Source organism: Camelus bactrianus, chromosome 6 (assembly GCF_048773025.1).
Source record: "Camelus bactrianus isolate YW-2024 breed Bactrian camel chromosome 6, ASM4877302v1, whole genome shotgun sequence".
In the NCBI taxonomy this organism is placed as follows: domain Eukaryota; kingdom Metazoa; phylum Chordata; class Mammalia; order Artiodactyla; family Camelidae; genus Camelus; species Camelus bactrianus.
In genome coordinates, this window is record NC_133544.1 from 84,270,039 (window position 1) to 84,285,140 (window position 15,102).

The 15,102-nt window shown below is 41.0% G+C and overlaps 1 protein-coding gene, 1 non-coding gene and 1 pseudogene across 5 annotated transcripts in view; 1 reads left to right on the forward strand and 2 right to left on the reverse strand.

Moving 5' to 3' along the window:
• The window catches only part of MNS1 (meiosis specific nuclear structural 1), a 254,471-nt gene that overhangs the window by 198,465 nt on the left and 40,904 nt on the right, over nucleotides 1–15,102 (reverse strand). For all 4 annotated transcript variants that reach the window (XM_074366177.1, XM_074366178.1, XM_074366174.1 and 1 more), the window contains exon 3: nucleotides 5,106–5,235. The gene's annotated coding sequence lies outside the window, so the exon portion shown is untranslated. The remainder of the gene's footprint in view (nucleotides 1–5,105; nucleotides 5,236–15,102) is intronic.
• TRNAP-AGG (transfer RNA proline (anticodon AGG)) lies at nucleotides 3,933–4,007 on the reverse strand. Its single transcript has one exon. It is a non-coding gene; the product is annotated as a tRNA-Pro (tRNA).
• Nucleotides 5,254–9,186, forward strand: LOC105080514 (protein Wiz pseudogene; annotated as a pseudogene).

Consider the following 15,102-nt stretch of genomic DNA (forward strand, 5'->3'; position numbering starts at 1 on the left):
CCCAGCGTCTTGTGGGGCTTCCCATACCTTTACCCTTGCCCCGAGACATGGGGTATCTTTTGCACAGTTCCCACTGTCCAGGTATTGGGGAGTGATTCGGATGCTCAGCTGGTGGCCACATGAACACAACTGTCCTCAGCTCAGGCATCCAAGATGCCCCTAGACCACTGCCCTTCCACCGAGAGACAACAATTTCCTTCTCCAGAGTCTGGTCTGTGTCTGGTTTCCTGGGTAGGATGGCAAGTGGCACGCTCTCAGGGGTAGGCTTGCTGCCTTATCTGTCAGGATGAGTCAGGGCAGGAGCAGAGCTGCCTAGAAACCAGTCTTGGGCCCCAGTGTTGCTTTTTCATGCAGATTTAACAGTTGCTCTGAGATAACATGGTCTGTAAGTCCAACAAACAGGCACACACTAAGCTCAGAACACAGGCTGGCGTTGTCATGGTGCCATGCTTTATGGCTTCACAGAATTCCACTCTGTTTCCCACAACGGCCATCACTGCCCCTCCCTATGGGTATCTTTAGGTCTCCAGTGCCTAGCGCAGAGCCTGGCACGCAGCAGACATCCTATAATGATGCTGAATCCTGAGGGAGACACTTGGCAGATGAATGACATTAGCTAATGCAGCCTTAAAGGTATGGTATGACACAGTGATAAAGATAAATATGCTCTATCTCATTTTACAACAGTAAATCTGAAACCCCATCTTTCAGGAAAGCATTGTCTCCACCGTGAAGCCCACGTCAGTGATCCTGCTTATCGAATTCTGTTGAGCGAGTGTGGAAGGAGCAGCTCTCTGTAATCTATTTACTTTAAGGAGCTCAGTCACGTGCTCAGCTCACAGGCCCGTTTATCAGGATGAAGGATGCTCTCTGGAGAGAGCAGACAGCAGGACAGGCCGGGCTCGGATGACAGTCTGCCCTGTGGAGATTGACTTTAATGAAGCACAGAATAAACAGGAAGATTAAGAGGGTGCAAAAATCAGTGACAAGTTTTTGAGTTCACCTCTCTGTAGGAAACAAAAGGTTCTCTGTACAGCTGAGCGCTGTCTCTGGGTTATAGATGGGGGCATCTGTTTGGTCACTAATGACCCCACACTATCTAAGTCAGCCTCTGTGCCAGGAAAGAAAAGTTTTCTCTTAATTTACAGACCCACTTCTGTGCAATTTAAATCTACCCACCATGTGATTTACTTTATAGTGAGTAGGAAGACTGAGGCTTTAATAAACGATTTGAGAAATTATTTAATAGGCTAAAATGTTAGTCTGATAAACAAAGACTAAATATGTTTCATATTGTTCTTGTATGTAGTCCTCCACTGTGTGATGAGAAATCATGCTCGTTCAGAGCTCATGACTCAAAGATACAGTCAGTCCTGTAGGGATGACTCACCTTATAGAAGGCCTACATTCTTGGAATAAAACAAAAATGAAAACTAGTCTTCCTCATTAAACAGGGCCATGTCCACAGGAACTTAATGGCATTCAGACATTTTACTGTATATTGCTTCAGTTTCTCATTTAATATATGATTTTTCCCCAATGAATAGAATGAAGTTACAAAACAGCCAGAGGACATAGTCTAAAATTCACACCCATCTTTTGAAGATGACAGTTTCATTTAGAGGATCTAAATGGGGATCTTATTTTGTTGTCATTTCTTTTTGAATACGTAGATCTTACTAAAGGTGGGAGCAGAATTTTGATTCATATAGCGTCTTCCTTATTCTTTCATTGAACTGTGAGAACTGGGGTGTGTGTGTGTGTGTGTGTGTGTGTGTGTGTGTGTGTGTGTGTGTGTACGTTAATACGTTCACGGGGCAGGATGCAGACATGCTGCGGTATTGTAGCCTTCCTACCAGTAGATGGCACTCTGGTTCAAATTGATATTCTAAGCTTTCAGTTGCCCAGCACGAACACTTCGAACACTTCGAACACTTTGTGAGCAGTAATTGTGAGGAAGACAGTGTACCAGTCCACTGAGATGTATCCAAGGAAAATGTGCAGCAACACAACAGAAACTCAAAACAATTCTGGGCAAACTATTTTAGGAGAGTTGGCTTGTACAAGGATACAGGGGACAGTCCTAATAGAGTAATGGGAGGTGGGTAATAGTGCAGTGGTAGAATGCATGCTTAACATGCACAAAGTCCTGGGTTCTATCCCCAGTACCTCCATTAAAAAAAATAACAGGGTGATCAGAATGCCTGGAACTCGATGAGATTAGTTGAGAACTCCTTTATGGAAGAGTTTCCTTAAGCAGAGTGCTTGAATGCAGAGGAAGGGACATGAGGCAGCAAGAGGCAGGTGTTCAGGGTAGAAGTCAATCTACTTTAAGACACTTATCTGATGTAGGCTTAATGTTAATAGCTAAGCTTCATACAATGATAAGAAAGTGGTGGGGGCATGTAAGAGAGGGAGCAAGAAAAACACTCAGCTTTGCAAAAATAAACAAAAATAAAACACGGTCAGCCAAAATTAGGCCTTCCATCTGATTTTCACTTTTGATTATCACAGTAAATAAAATACAGATCAGCTAATTGAGCCAATATCTTTAATTTCTGGGTTTGTATAAGTGTTAGTACTTATATTTATATTTTACATTATATAATTCTGGAGATGGTGGAATTTGTAGCAATCAAATGTATACATTGCATATCCTACCTAAACATAGAATTCTGAACCATGTGTCTTCAGCCCTTCCAAGGAGCTATGCGTTAGACTTTAATTTTTCTTACCTTCGTTATTTCCTAATTTTCTGGCTTTCTCCTTTTGCAAATTTTTGTGTATTGTTTATTTGTTTTGCCTAAGTAAAGAGAGAAATGTATTTGTGGTTGGGATTTAGCCTGGATTTATTCTTAGAGCATTTGAAGCAAAAGAAGAATCTTAATTGGCATTATACTTTCTAATGCAGATTCAAAGTTAAAGCAGTAAGGAGATGTTTTAAATAATTCAACAGACACTACACCAAATGAACAGTTAGTTAAATCTCTTGAAGTTCTCAAATACAGTAAATCATTAATGGGAACTATGTTGCTTAATCTACAGAAAGTGTTTTCCATTCACCATATGTCACCAGGACTACCATTAAAATAGTAATTTATTATGAGGATGAGTCTTTAATACACAGTGCTGAACCCCCAGGTTCTGGAACCACTGACTAGGTCAGCATTTTGTGGTTTTAAGCAGTGGTGTGCCTTGAGTAAGAAAAAGAGGAGGTTCATTAATTCTTGATGCATTTTAAACACAGAAATATTGTACTTTATTTTTTCCTGGAACAGGGAAAACTACCATTACACGAATAGGTTAAACGCTCTGATTGGTTAGTTCTCCTCAAGATTGATAATGCCTCCTTTTCAATGTGAATGGATGTTCCCAACAAGCTGTCACTGGGACAGGGAGGATGTTTTTACATGGTCCCTGCTGTGGTCACTGTTCTGACCAACAGAAGCAGTCTGCAGGAGGACCAGGTAAGTTTAAGAGTGCAGTCTGTTGGGAAAGTAGAGGAAAGGTAGCTGTCGCGTGGGGGGTCATGACACAAGCCTTGTGAGCCCACTGCTCTCCAACTCAGCCAGTCAGCCTCAGTCCATTTGAGATTCTTGGTTATGCCACTCTTGAACTGCAGGTTTGCTAGTTTTGATATTTGGAGAGTCCTTAGGCCATATTTCCTGAATGAGAAGATGCATGTCCTTTAAGGTAAGTCTGTGTGACTGGAAGGAGGGGTGGAGTTGCCTTAAGTGGGGTGAGTGGTACAAGGTTAACCGAGGGCAGCATTATGGAGGGCCCTGAGCACCCAGGACTTGGGTCTTTTAGAAACAAGTCTGGGATTGAGGCCCCACACACTATTCCTCTTAATTTAAAAAAGTATTTATTATTGTATTATTCAATTATTTTATTTTGGCTGGGGGGAGGTAATTAGGTTTATTTATCTTTAGAGGAGGTACTGGGGATATGAACCCAGGACCTCATGCACCCTAAGCATGTGCTCTACCACTTGAGCTATACCCTCCCCCCATACACACACTCTTACATTTAGCCCCAGTCGTTTTTGACACTTGCCAGGCAATTGCAACTTAAATTTTTTATTTCCAACCATAACCCATGAAAAGACTCTTATAGGCCCTAAAATACTCATGCCATTGCTGCCGCATGTGCATGTTAGAATTTGAGGGCTTGCCTTCAGCTATACCTTAGCATAAAAGAAATCGCAGTAAAAATAATTGGCATAAAGCCATCAACTCACTCATTTGCTCTCTTTCACTGTAAGGCAATAAAGGAATTAAATGATGTCTCATTTGGCTTTATACATTTGCATACTTAGATGTTTGGATACTTCCTTACTAAGTAAATTGGGCCTGATCAGACAAGCCAGGAGTGGGTGAATACCTCAAATTTTCAAATGTATTCATTCTTTCCAACTGTGGATTGCAAGTAATATTTTTATTGACTATTATACTACATCAATGACATGTTGAATGAATGACACAGGTTAACAAAGCTGTATGCTGCTTGTGAAAAATAAATTATATACATGCTAGCGATATATACTATATTTTTGCAAATACACATATTCCAGTAATACACACACAGAGACACACACATACAAAAATTAGTGTATCACCATCTGTGAGTACAAATTAAGTCATTTTAACATTTAATGGACAAAATCCAATGGCCCTGAGCTCTTCTCCTGATTGATTATCCAGGCTTTTACAAAGTCCACTTCCCAAAATATTTCTGAGAAGCCCAGGGGAACTCATATGCATAAAAAAATTTAGTCTCAGGCCCGGTGACCCCATTAATGTATAACTCCTGTTTACATATCTTAATTTTGAGATTTGTTCACACAAAGCAAGAACTATGAAAAAAAAAAAAAGTGGTTCCAATGTAATTACCTATTCCTGTCAACCACAGCATAGAGCTTCCTTGTTTTGTCCAGGAAGCAGCAGTTTGGAGGTGATAGCAAAGTGTTCTCTCTTCTCTGTATTCCCCCTCTCCCCACCCATCCAAGATGTCCCAAAGCTAAGCAGTTTGATGTCCAAGTGATCCAATTCACGACAGGTACACACGCACACACACACACACTCACACATACATACAAACATTACCTTTCTCCAGGTTATAAGCCATCCATCCACAGGGCCTAAATTGGAGCAACTTTAATTCTACATCCACTGTGAGGAGGCATTCAGCCAAACCTTATCCATTTCCTTCCTTTCTTCTCCACTCTTCTTACAACTATAAATAAAATACATGTCTCTATTAGAATAAATTATCAGCATATTACATTCAAATTAGATACAGAGGGTGAAAAAAAATTCCCTGCCCCATCACCCAACTCATGTCCAATCTTGTTTCACTGACACTCACTCAATTCTGGATTAGGAAATTTGAAGTCCCAATGGCCAACTTTTCTTCAGATTTTTATAAAAATCAAATATAAAGAAGATTTGAACAAAATTAAGAAATTTAGTCTATTGTCTTTAAGAGAGAACATACTTCTTTTCAAGTACATATGAAACATTAATACAAATCAACTGTGTAATCACACACAGAGGAAACCACAATAAATTCCAAAGAATCAAATGATACGTATATAATAAAATAAGAAATTAGTAACAAGGAAAGAAAATTTTAAATGTACATGACTGGAAAGTAAAAAATATGTACCAAAACCCTTTGGTTAAAGAGGAAACTTAGAGTATTAAAAATGAACCAGTCAAGGACAAATGCGTAGAGCAAGGCGGCGGCGGGGCCGCGTGCTGGGAGGCGCCCCGGCCCGGCCCCTCGAGCCCCGGCCCCGCTGCTCTCCCAACGCTGCCACCGCCGCCGCAGGACCGGCCCAAGGCCGAGTGGGAGCCGGGGCCTGAGCCTGGGCTCGCGCCGGGCCTGGGTTCTCAGGAAAACGCAATGGTGGCCACGGACTTGGGCTCCCCATCCACCCCTGCTCCCCAAGAAGACCCTAATTGTCCCTGGACCCCTGGAGCAGGTGGCCAATCGGCTGAGCAGCCAAGTGATTGCAGAGGTTCCTCATGGCAGCAAGCAGGAGCTGCCGGACCTCAAGGCCCAGAGCCTGACCACCTGCGACATCTGCGGTGCCTGCTTTGAGACCGCAAGGGCCTGTCCAGCCACGCGCGCCCCGACCTGCGGCAGCTGGGAGTCGGAGAGCAGCGGCACTCCCATCCACCTCCTCCACCGGCTTGTGAAGCAGAAGGGCCTGCCCGACACACCCCTTGGGCTGCCCCCGAGCCTGACTAAGAAGTCCAGCTCACCGAAGGAAGTGGTCGCTGGGGCCCCCAGACCCGGCCTGCTCGCCCTGGCCAAGCCCCTCGGTGCCCCTGCTGTCAGCAAGGCCATCAAGTCTCCTCCCGGCTTCTCAACCAAGGGCCTTGCCCACCCGCCAGCTCCCCACTCCTCCAGAAGGCATCACTGGCCCCGGTGGGCACCCCTACCCACAAGAATCCTTAGAACAAGAGCCCCCAGCTACCCCTGAGCCCCCGGCCTGCTTCCCCAAAAGCACAGTGGCCCCAGTCTGAGGACGAGGGGCCCCTGAACCTCACCTCAGGCCCAGAGCCAGCCCGTGACATCCGCTGCAAGTTCTTCGAGAGCCGAAAGGGCCTGTGGAGCCACGCACGCTCGCACCTGCGGCAGATGGGCGTGACCGAGTGGTGCGCCAACCGCTCGCCCACCGACACACCGAGTGAGGGCATCAAGCACCGGCGCCAGAAGGCGGGCGCCTACCGCAGCTACACCGGGGCTGCCGTCCCTTCACCGAGGAGTTTCGCAGTGCCGGCCATGGCCGCTATGGCGACAAGCGGCCGCCCCTGGGGCTGGCACCCGGGGGCCCGGCCATGGTGGGCCGCAGTGCTGGGGTGAGCCAAGGCCCGAGGCTGGCCGGGCAGCTGACAGTGATGAGCAGCCTCCGGCAGCCAGCCCGCCACACACTATGAAGGCTGAGGAGCACCAGCGGCAGAACATCAAGTATTAGCGCCCGCAAGCCCGCCCTCCAGACCCCTCTGCGGGCCCGGGGCGGTGAGGAGGCCCATGACCTACAGCAGAAGCTGGAGGAGGTGCGGCAACCCCCGCCCCGGGTCCGGCCCCTCCCCTCCCTGGTGCCCCGGCCCCCAAGGCATCACTCGTCAAGTACGTTGGCAACATCTAGAGGTGGAATTCCAGGGGCCCCTCTCCATCCAGGAGGACTGGGTGCGGCACTTACAGCGGCACATCCTAGAGACGAATTTCCCCAAAGCGGACCCTCCGCCTGAGGAGCCCCAGGCCCCACAGGCACAGACAACGCAGCCAGGGGCACCCTAACACAAAAGCATTCCGGATCCCCTCTTGTGCCACCTCTAGCTCCTCTTCCTCCTCAGTTTCCTCCTCTCTCTCTCCTCCCTCTTTCTTTTCCGTTTCCAAAGGAGCAAGCCAAAACCTCAAACCGGCACCCTTCAGGGGCCAGGCACACTACAGCCGGGGCACCTGAAGCCAGCTAGCCGCCCTTTCACTAGCCCGAGGACTCTGGGGCCACATAGGGCATCTTTCTTCAGCCCACCGGGTTCAGCAGAGGCAGCAGCCAGGTATCTGGTGGCAGCGGATCTGTTCACAGTGGAGGAAGGCCAGCGCTCTCCCACGTCTAGCAGCCAGGCAGGCCTATGTTCGCCATCTGTGGCCATTTGCAAAGCCCCAAGGTACCCTCCTGCCCTTGTGAATATCCTCTCACACACGCACGCGCACGCACCTCGTGAGACCCGGGAATCTGCCCCAGCCCTCCAGTTCCTGAGTCGAGCAACGACCACGTCATGCCACCCGCTACCAGGGCCTGGGAGCGCCCCACTGAGCCCACAATGCCACGGAAATCCTTGTTGGCCGGCGCCCCAAGAGGGGCCTTCCTAGCTGGGAAGAGCTCAGAGCTGACAGCTGCCTCCTGCCATGTCAAAGCTCCTCCAGAGCCTCGGGGGCTTCTTTTCATTGTTGCTTTCTATGTATAGCTCCCTAGACCTTTCACTTTTTTAAAAACGCGTTTTGCATAGAGAGTAAGGAACATGGATCTTTTCATTTTGCAATCCTGGGCCAGCTAGAAACCAGGAGCTGACTGACCTTTTAACTTTTTTCAGTGGCCACATTTTGGTTATCGATATACCTAGAAGTATGTAAATTAGATTAAAGTTCTCTTCTGGAAAAAAAAAAATATACCAGTCGAAATTTGTAGGACCCACTAAATCACTACTTAGAAGGAAATTTATAGATATAATAAACTCGTATTTATCAGAAAACAAGAAATATTTTAAACTAGTAAGTTAAGTGCTTACATCAGGAAGTTGGAAAATGAACAACAGAGAAAGCCCAAAGAAATATGAAGGAAGGAAATAATAAATATAAGATGAAAATCAATAAAATACTGAACAACAGCAACACCAAAAACAGAGAAATTTAGCTAAAGACCTGATTTTTTTTTTTAAATAAGATCAGTGAAACAGACCAGCTTCTGGCAAGAATTAAAGGGGGAAAAAGTATGAGAGATAAACTGCAAATAAGCAAAATACAGAAAGAAATTAGAAATTTAAAATTATACTCACATATATACATACACCAATATATTTTGAAAACCCAGATAAAATGAACAAATGTCTATAAAAGTATATGAATGCCAAAAATTGACATAAGATGAAATTTAAAATTTGAATAGATTAAAACCACTAGTGAAATTGGAAAAATAAGTTAAGAATTCACCTTTCCATAAAAAGGATAAAGATCCTCTAGCTCAAGACTGTTTTAGAAGTAAAGTCTACCACATTTTGTAGAAATATATAATTCTACCATATGCAGGTTGTTACAGGAAGTAGAAAAAGAGAGAAAGTCAGTCAACTCACTTTATGAAGTCAGTGTAACCTGGATTCCAAAACAAAATGATGGTAGTAAAAGAAAATCATACCCATTTCAAATATAAAAATGGATATAAAATCCTAAAAAAGAAAAGCTAATGGAAACCAGCAGTATTTTTAAAAATAATATACCATAATAAAACAGGATTTATCCTGGGAATGAAGAATGGTTTTATAACGGAAAATCTGTCCATGTAAATCCCATTAATGAACTAGAAAGGAAAAAAAAAATACAACTATCTCATAGAAGTCTAAAAAGCATTTAGAAAAAGTAAACAACTATTTGTAATGTTTAAATATAAACTCTCATTTATAGCCCCTAAAATACTCATGCCATTGCTGCTGCATGCACATGCTAGAATTTGAGGGCTTGCCTTCAGCTATACCCTCTGGAACTTGTTAAAGGCACTGTATTGCTACCTGCAGCAAACCTCCTACTCATTACAGTAACACTAAATGTACCCATTTTAAAATCAGGAAGTAGGCAAGAAAACCACTGTCACTATTATTGTTCATTATAATTTTGGAAGTCTGGGCCAGTGCCATAACACAGAGAAAGAAGCAAGCAGTAAAAGTACGGAGAAGGAAGAGACTTTATTGTGTCATTTTTTGCTGACAGCATGATTCCCTACTTGGAAAACCCTCAAAGTCAACAACCTGTCAGAATAAGAGAGCTAGTGGTTTCATTACACTAACAAAAATTAAAGAGAAAATATAATTTAAAAAACGACACTATTCACAACAACAAAAAAGCTATATAATATCTAGGAATAAAATAATAAAGCATGCATAAAACTTGGATAGAGAAAAATCTAAAACTTTAAAGGGTATAAAAAAGACTCAATAAATGTAGAGATTTTTCATGTTAATGGATGAAATGACTTACTTGTTTTAAAAACATCAGTTGTCCCCCCAATTAACCCATAAATGCAAAGGAATCCTAATTTAAATTTCAGCAGCAATTTCTGAGGACCTTTCCAAACATTCCAAAATTTATATAGAAGAGTACAAATCCACAGATAACATCATCAATTTTGAAAAAGAAGGATGGGGTTGGGGGATATTTACCCCATTAGAAACAAGAGATATCATTTTTAAGAAAGCATTGTGCTAATGCTATAGAGATAGACAAATAGAACAATGGAAGAAAACAGAGCCCTCGAAAATAGACCCACAGATGTATGGGTACTTAATAAAAAAGGTTAACTTAATAAAAAAAAGTTTAAAAATAAATAAAATCTTTTTTTGTTTGAAGAAAAATAAATGAAAAAGGTGACATCTCATATTGGTGGGAATAAATTGATTCTTTAGTACTTGGAGTTGGGATAATTTCTCACTATTTGGAGAAAAACAAATCTAGATCCCTTCTTTACACCACACACAAAAGTGAACTTCAGGTCAAAGAGTGCTAAGTATAAAATATTAAAACTATATAACCAAAAGAGGAAAATGTAAAAGACTGTTTTTGTCCACTTGGGGACTGAAGAGAACTTCTTCGGATAAGGCCTAAATAGTATATGTCATAAGCTAAGGAAAAGAAAACCTGATGGTTTTGACTTTATCAAAATTGAGTATTTCTGTTGGATGAAGAACATTATAGATAAAAATTAACAGGTGACACTATGAAAAAATAATTGCAATGATTAAAGAAGCCAATGTATTAATACCTAAATTCACAGGTACACTTGCAAATAAATAAGAAAAAGAAAGGAAACCCAGCAGAAAATCAGGGAAAGACTATAAATGAGCATTTAACATGCAGGGAAATCTGAACAGTTACCAGGTCATTGAAGAGATGTTCAACCATAGCAGTCAGAGAAAAAACTATGTTAAAATGAGTGCCTCTTGACATACTTGAGTTTGGTCAAAATGACAAAGTCAGAAAATGATATGTTGGCAATGATGAAGGGACATGGTAGTCTCGTGTTTAATTTATTGGGAGTGTAAACAGTATAGCTGTTCTGGAGAGCCATCTGCCAGTAACAGGTAAACCAAAGATTCATACAGCTCATACCTGCACCCTCAGGGTTGATTATATACCCTAAAGAAATTCCTACCCAGTTCAATAAGGGGACATATGAGAGGATGTTTATTGAGAATGTTTATTGTTTGTTCTAGAGGGCAGTGAACTTCTTGTCGAACTTTAGGGGAAAGGATCAGAAAATGTGAATAGATTCTGTGGGATATTACGCAGGAGTAGGAGGCAATAATTCAGGTATACATAGAGCCACGGGATAAATTTAAAAACACAATGTTGAATGCAAAAAACGTTACAACACAATATTGTTTGTGTGAAATTAAAAGCACATACGCAGACAGACAACCACTGACTAAAGAGGACACCCCACTTAACACCCAGTGCAGGTTCTTGACACCACGACACCAGTCAGACCCCCTATCAAGGGGGTAACAACCAGCACACACGGAGGAAAGACGTGGCCGCCATCCATACTGAAAACAGTCCTCACAACAAAAATATCAGGTGTGAGTAGTCTACACAGGGATGCAACCACACAAAAACAGCCCTTCAAGACCACAATACTCCTAAAACAGTACTTCAAGACGGCTGTTACTCCTAAATTCATAGAGTCAGAGAAATATATGTAAAACGAAGAAGCAGAGAAACAACTCCCAATTAAAAGAACAAGAGAAATACCCTGAAAGAACAAACAAGGAAACAGACTTCTCCAATCTACCAGATCTCAAGTTTGAAAAGGAGACAATAAAAAATACTGAAGGAACAAGAATGGCTATCAACAGAAATGCAGATCACTATAACAAGGAACTAGGAACAATAAAGAGAAATCAAGTAAAATTAGAAAACTCATTTGTTTAGACAAAAGCCAAGACAAAGGCAATAAATTAACAAACTAAAGAATGCAGAGGAATGAATAAGTGATCTGGAAGACAGAATAATGGAAATCACCCAATCAGAACAGCAGGCAGGAAGACAAATTTTTAAAAATGAAAGCAATATAAGACACCTATGGGATAACATAAAGCATGCCAATCTGTGTGTAATAGGGAACCCAGAAAGAGGAAAAAGAGAAATGGGAATTGAAAATGTATTTTAAGAAATTATGGCTGAAAACTTCCCGAACTCAAACAGACCTACACCAGTACATAATTAAAATGGCAGAAGTTAAAGAGAAGATTCTAAACTCAGCAAGAGAAAAACAGAGTTAGCTACAAGGGAACCCCCATAAGGCATCCAGCTGATTTCTCAATAGAAATGTTGCAGGCCAGAAGGGAGTGGCAAGATACATTCAAAGTCCTGAAAGAGGAAAAACTATAACTAAGGATACTCTACCCAGCAAGACTCTCATTAAAATAGAAAAAGAGATAAAGAATTTCTCAGACGAGCAAAAACTAAAAGAATACAGTCATCTTAAACCTATACTAAAAGAAATATTAAAAGGTCTTCTCAAAATAGAGAAAAAGCAGGAATCAATAGAAAAGATAAAATCACAACTGGAAATGTGATGATAACTCCAATGAACAGTGAAAGAAAAAAAACATGATGTAAAAGAAGCTAAATCATAAAATGTGAGGGAGGGAAGTAAAAAAATGCAGATTTTTCCCCCTTCTTTTGTTCTTCAGATTGTGTTTGAGCCTGGGACCAGATGGCTTCACAACTGAAATCTACCAAACATACAAAGAACTTACACCAATTCTTCTCAAACTCTTCCAAAATATTGAACAGGACAGAACACTCCCAAATTCATTCTATGAAGCCACCATCACTGTGGTACCAAAACCAGACAAAGGCACTACCAAAAAAGAAAATCACAGGCCAATATCTTTGATGAACATAGATGTAAAAATCTCAACAAAATGTTAGGAAACCAAATCCAACAATATGTAAGAAAGAACATATACTATGTTCAAGTGGATTTATCCTAGGATCACAAGGATGGTTCAACATATGCAAATAAATCAATGTGACACACCACATCAACAAAAGAAAAGACAAAAACCACATGATCATCTCAATAGATGCAGAACGGCATTTGATAAAATTCAACACCTATTCACGATAAAAACTCCTACCAAAGTGGGTATAGAGGGAACATATCTCAACATAATAAAAGCTATTTATAACAAACCCACAGCCAACATAATACTCAACAGTAAAAAGCTGGAAGCCTTCCTGCTAAAATCTGGAACAGAACAAGGATGCCCACTCTCACCATTTCTATTCAACATAGTATTGGAAGTCCTTGCCACAGCAATCAAACAAGAAAGAAATAAAAGGGATCCAAATTGGAAGGAAAGAAGTAAAATTGTCACTATTTGCAGATGACATGATACTATATATAGAAAACCCTAAAAATCACACAAAAACTACTAGAACTGATAAATGAATTCAATAAGGTAGCAGAATACAAGATTAACATATAGAAATCCACTGCATTTCTTTACGCTAACAATGTAATATCAGAAAAGGAAAGTTTAACAAATTCCTTTTAAAATTGCATCAAAAAATACTTAGGAATAAACCAGACCAAGGAGGTGAAAGACTTATATACTGAAAACTACAAAACATTGATTAAAGATGATTTAAAGAAATGGAAAGATATCCCATGCTCTTGGATTGGAAGAATTAATATTGTTAAAATGGCTATACAACCCAAAACAACTTACAGAGTTAATGCAATCCCTATCAAATTACCCAGGACATTTTTCGGAGAACCAAAACAAATAATCCTAAAATTTATATGGAATCACAAAGACCCAGCACTGCCAAAGCAATACTTAGGAAAAAGAACAATGCTGGAGGCATAACCCTCCCAGACTTCAGACAATACTACAAAGCTACAAAATCAAAACAGTGTATGGTATTGGCACAAAAACAGACATATGGATCAATGGAACAGAATGGAGAGCCCAGAAATAAACCCAGAGACCTATAGTCAATTAACCTTTGACAAAGGAGGCAAGAATATACAATGGAGAGAAGAGAGTCTCTTCAACAAGTGGTGCTGTGAAAACCAGACAGCCATATGCCAATGATGTTAGAACCTCCCTCACACCACACACAAAAATAAACTCATAATGGCTTAAAGATTTAAACAGAAGACAAGACACCATAAATCTCCTAGAAGAGAGCATAGGCAAAACATTCTCTGACTAAAATCATAGCGATAGTTCTTTAGTTCAGTCTCCCAAGGCAAAAGAAATAAAAGCAAAAGTAAACAAATGGGACCTAATCAAACTTACATACTTTTGCACAGCAAAGGAAATCATAAACAAAACGAAAAGACAACCTACAGACTGGGAGAAAATATTTGTAAACGATGCACCTGACAACACTTAATTTCCAGAATATACAAACGGCTTATACAGCTCAATAACAAAAAAAAAAAAAACAACTCAATTAAAAAATGGACAGATGACCTAAATAGACATTTCTCCAAATATCACATGCAGATGGCCAATAGGCACAAGAAAAGATGCTGAATATCACTAATTATCAGAGAAATGCAAATCGAACTACAATGCAGTATCACCTCACATGGGTCAGAATGGCCACCATTAAAAAGTCCACAAACGATAAATGCTGGAGAGGGTGTGGAGAAAAGGGATCCTTCCTGCACTGTTGATGGGAATGTAATTTGGTGCAGTCATTATGGAAAACAATATGGTGATTCCTTTAAAAACTAAAAGTAGACTTACCACATGGTCCAGCAATCCCACTCCAGGATATGTATCTGGGGAAAACGCTAATTCAAATGTTCATAGAATTACTATTTATAATAGCCAAGACATGGAAGCAACCTAAATGTTCATCATCAGATGGATGGATAAAGAAGTTGTGGTATACACATACAATGAAGTATTACTCAGTCATACAAGAGAATGAAATAATGCCATTGCAGCAACATGGATGGACTTAGAGATGATCATACTAAGTGAAGTAAATCAGCCAGAGAAAGACAAATATCGTATGGTATCACTTACATGTGGAAGCTTTAAAAATGACACAGAGAAACTCATTTACAAAACAGAAAGAGACTCACAGGCAGAGAAAACAAACTTATGGTTACCAAAGGTGAGGGGAGGGATAAATTAGCAGTTTTGAATAGCAGATACAAATTACTATATATAAAATAAAACAAGTTCCCACTGTATAGCACAGGGAACTACATTCAATATCTTATAATAACCTACAATAACAAAGAATATATATACATACGTATGTATAACTGAATCACTATGCTGTACA